The 4,793-nt window shown below is 42.9% G+C and overlaps 1 pseudogene; it reads right to left on the bottom strand.

Moving 5' to 3' along the window:
* Positions 1–2,260: 2,260 nt before the first annotated feature.
* Positions 2,261–3,418, bottom strand: LOC101643116 (annotated as a pseudogene).
* Positions 3,419–4,793: the final 1,375 nt, after the last annotated feature.

The following is a 4,793-nucleotide window of genomic DNA, read 5'->3' as shown; positions in this document are numbered from 1 at the left end:
CCCCAGCCTCCCCTGATATACCTCTCAGAAATCATTAATCCAGTTACTGTCTTTATAAATTTACCTATCCTGAATTTCATATACAAGCCAAAAAGAAAAACACAACAACAGAAAAGCAAAACCTCAACAGAAATGAAAGCAGAAAATATTAAAACTATAACAAATTTTAAATGAGCCGAAAGGGAAATCAAATGATAAGATGCTACATTTTAACCTAACTATACATGGAATAATTCACTTTCCAAAGTACTCTGGTAGCAAGGCTACTCACATCCCTGGTTTATGGTCAAAGAGGATTCATCTGAGGCTTACTCCACATGCAGACCCTGCAAAGAGATTTTGGGTTTTCACTGACTTTCTTAGCTTTCTGCAAACCAGGTGCTCAGAATTTAAGCTCTAAGACCATTCCCTCCTCCAGTCTTAGACCTTATTATTTACAATCCTTGGATCACACAAGCTGATGTGTTTCTTCCATGTGGACTTAACTGGCACTTCACTTAACTGGCTGCTTACTTGAAGAAGAGCCTTTAAGACCTCAGATGCTATTCTTTGTGACAGCAAGGCACCCTCTGATTTTTTATCACACTTTGCTATAGCATCTGTATCTTCAGTGTTCTCTCCATGACTGCAAGAAATGAAGGAAACAGAATCATAAAGGAAAGCAGAATGAAATTAAATAAAACAAAAATACAAAAACCCTAAAGTAAAACATAAAACTACACTGTAGGTGGAGATTTCTGCTCTTTTGGTGGGTGTTATAGGCAGGTTCATTGTGCCAACCTGGCCAATAGGAGCATGTGGGATTAATAAAGTCACAGTTTGATTGGAGAGCAAAGAGATAAATGCCTCAGCAAGGCCCACCCCTCTCTCTCTTGCTCTCTGGTGATCAGACCAGTATGCCACTGCTTTAGCTAGTTCTCTGCCTCAACTTGTGAGCTACACTACCTGTGGGACAGCCAAGCCTTACATCCTGTCTCTAGAGCCTGAGGTTTCTTTGAGACCTGCTTCACCATGCTGCTAGTGTGTTCATCACTTGAGCTCGAGGCTAGTGGATCCTGTTGTATTGTGTTTGCTTGAGTTCAATATCCCATCCAGCTTGCTTCACTAAGCTCCTGAGCTGTTGTCTGTTGCCTGTGGCTGGACTGCCTGCATGCCTGAGGGAAGACTCAGCTGTATGCTTCCTTGACCTTGGACCCAGCAGGCCTCGTGAGTTGAAGAATTGATCTGAGCCCTCTGTACTGCTGTGTGGACTAATTAGCTATTATATTCCTTCATGTTGTATAAATCTATCTATCTAGCTATCTATCAATCAATCATCTATCTATCTATCTATCTATCTATCTATCTATCTATCTATCTACTCATAAGTGTCCTGGTTTTGTTTCTCTAGAGAACCCTGCCTAGGACAGTGGGATTTGTATGTGGATGCCCCTGCTGTGTAGGGGATGGTGGTGAACCAGAGGGGAAGCCTACCTGAAAAGGAGGATATAAGAGAGAAAATTTAAAAATTAATGGGGAAATTGTTGCTGGGTTAGTGGGTATATCTGCACCAACCTGACCATGTGGTCAGGACCCCCAGAAGGTAGCAAGGCAAGCAGTTTGGCTGGGTGAGTTGAAATGGGGGCAGGGAACAAACTTGTGCAGGAGAGGGTTCGTGCAAAGAAGGAGCTGGACCACTGGCCAATGTTGAAGGGGAGTCAGTAACAGTCAGTAGGCATTGCTGATCTTCAACTTTTAGAAACTTAGGTGTACTTAACAACTTTTAAGTCATTTTACCGGTTTCAGGGACCACGGATCTTACTTCCTGGTGTGGCCTGTCTGATAGTTGCTGAAGAAATCTTCCCGTGCTGGTAACCATATTCCCTAAATGACCCATATCTTAGATTTAGACCCTCTCCATCTAACTAGAGGCCACTGAACCCAGGCACTGGCACTCACACATTATCTTGACTGCATATTTGACCAAATCTAGACTGAAGAAGTTGGTAACATTCTTCAATGTCTTCATCACTACCTTTAGTGTTTGGTGTATAAATTCGAATAGTAGTGCTATCTGATCTTCCTTGATAGCACTATATTTCTAAATCTGGAAATGTTTTGTTTCTGTGTTTTTGGCTTAGAAAAGGCAGGCTCTATTTATTTACTTATATCAGTTGCCTAATTCAGTGTGATTCAAGACCACAAAGAAACCATTTCTCTGTCACTTATTCTAAGTCCCAGGGTGAGGACCCAGAGTGGCAGGCGTACTTCCTGGACCCATTTACAGGTTTACAGGTTTGTCATTGAGGACAGTCTGTGACTGTAGAAGATTGGCCAGGTGGGTCACCAACAGGAAGCCATTAATGCTGCTGTTGAGCATGGTCTCAAAGTCATCAGGAACAATTTTGGGTACTCGGTTAACCAGACTCTTCGAGAAGCAGCCCATAATACTGCCAGCTGACACCTTTGCAGGCAGTATGACCTCTGCATACTGTTATGCTGTGCTTAGGGCATCTTGGATGCAGGATGACAGCCCTTCAATTTGCTGCAAATCACTTGGGAGACAATCACCTGGTTGGGGCTAAAACAGGTCTTCATAATAAGGTCAACCACAATGTGTTCTGTGTCATAACATGCATACCTTAGGTCAGAGGTGTACACATCAACCCCATGGTTCTCACTGGGACACCCATTAAAGTGCTGACGTAGGCCTTGATGCTCATGCAGCCATTCTGCAGGCTGGTGTGGATAGTTATGTGAATGGGGTTGAGGGCCCCTCAGCTGAAATACTCATGTATCAGCAGAGAGTGCTCGGTGATGTTACGGCCTATAGTGTTCCAACCCAGGATAAGCTCATTTGGAGAGACTTTCTTGTGCAATTCACACATGTCCTTTGCAAATCCCATGTCAACAGCCACCTCATCATCCAGACTCATTGTGAAGTGCTGAAAAGCAATGCCTACTTCCACTGACTGCTTGTCAACAATTCCCAGCAGGTTTGGATAACTCGGGAAGTGCCCTCATTGCATCTTTCATACTGTCCACAATGGAGGCTAAAATGACTGGGTACAACCGGACAACGTGGTTGCCAGGAAATGGGCCAGGGAGCACAACCCCAGGCGGCGGGGGCACCTGGGTCTGCACTGAGGCACTGAGTTTCCCCTTGGCCTCAGTTTTAGTCGCTACTTCTGGCAGAAGCCGGAGTCTGGGCTGGAGCTGGGGTAGAGTCTGAGAGTCTGAGCTGGAGCTGGAGTAGATTGAAGTAGCAAGGATTTCATTTTATTTGGTGCACTGTCAGTGCTCATCGATGCACTAATCAAGAAATCAAACATCATATTGCACTGAGCAAATGCTCTTTATAGTATTAAAGAAACATGTCACTTGGAGGACTAAGATATGCCTGACCCAATCATGATATTTTCAGTTGTCTTACCTGCATGTAAAAGGTGGACAACGAATAAGGAAGACATGAGAAGGACCAATAAATTTAAATTATGGTATTATCAAAAACTATTGAAAGTGCTGTGGGCTGTCAGAACAAACACATTGAGCTTGGAACAAGTACAACGGGCATGCTCCTCAAGCGTGAGAATGGCAAGGGTCCATCTCACATCTTTGGACTTGTTACCAGGAGAAACCAATCCCTGAAAAGGACATCATGCTTGGTAAAGTGGAGGGTCAATGAAACAGAGGGAAACCTTCAATAAGCCAGACTGACACAGGAACTGCAACAACGTGCTCAAAAACAATCATGGTTGGCACGCACGGGATTTATGTTCTGTTGTGTTTAGGGTGACTATTAGTTGGAACTGAATCGATGGCACCTGGCAACAGTCTAAACTTGTTCCGTTTGAATAAATGTCTCTTAATCTAAGTACAGATTCTGCATGAGCACAATGAAGTATTCCGGAATCTCCATTCTTCTCAATAGTTCGTTATTTTTGTTATTTATAGCTATGATAGTTATCCGTAGTTGGATCTGCCTTTGCATAGTTAGTAGAGCACAAGACAACATCTTTCTGGATTTCCGTGCTTTCAGCCTGGATCCACCTTATGTCAGCGGTGATATCCCTCATTCCATTTCCTCTCGTAAAACCAGCTTGAATGTCTCCTATCCCCCTGTCCATGTACAGCTGCAATTGTTTTCTTATTATCTTCAGCAAAGCCGTATTTTCATTTAATATTAATGATATTGTCCAATAGTTTCTATATCCTTTTTGATCACCTTTCTGTGGAAAGGGTGCAAATATGTATATTATCCAGTCAATTAGCCAGGTAATTGTCTTCCAAGTTGCTTGGCAACTTGTCTCCAATGCGGCATAAGTTTGTTTGAACATTCAGCTGGCATTCTGTCAGTTCCTGTATCCTCAGTACAGCTCGCTCTTCTTCCTTCAGCACCATCCATTCGTGATCATATGCTACCCCTTGACATGGTTGAATGTCAACCGATTCTTTTTGGTACAGTTACTCAGTATTCTTTCCATTTTCTTTTGCTGCTTCCCCCCATAAAATCATTCAATATTTTCCCCCATAGAATCCAATACTGCAACTGGGGTCTTGATATTTCTCTTGAGTTATTGCAGCTTGAGATATGCTGAGCATCTTTTACCTCTTGGTTTTCTTTCTCCAGGTCTTTCACATCCCATTATACTTGATGTCTGGAGATGCCTGTTCAGCTCTTTTACTTCATTTCCCCCATTTGCTTTAGCTTCTTTTCAGTCAAGAGGAAATTTCAGTGTCTACCGACATCCACATTGGCCTTTTCTTTCTATCCTGTCTTTTTAATGACCTTCTGCTTTCTCTGGTGTAGATAT

This window comes from Echinops telfairi, unplaced genomic scaffold, assembly GCF_000313985.2.
Source record: "Echinops telfairi isolate 266 unplaced genomic scaffold, ASM31398v2 ScPeMD7_7469;HRSCAF=8507_0, whole genome shotgun sequence".
Taxonomy (NCBI): domain Eukaryota; kingdom Metazoa; phylum Chordata; class Mammalia; order Afrosoricida; family Tenrecidae; genus Echinops; species Echinops telfairi.
This window is presented reverse-complemented; position numbering and strand designations above follow the sequence as displayed.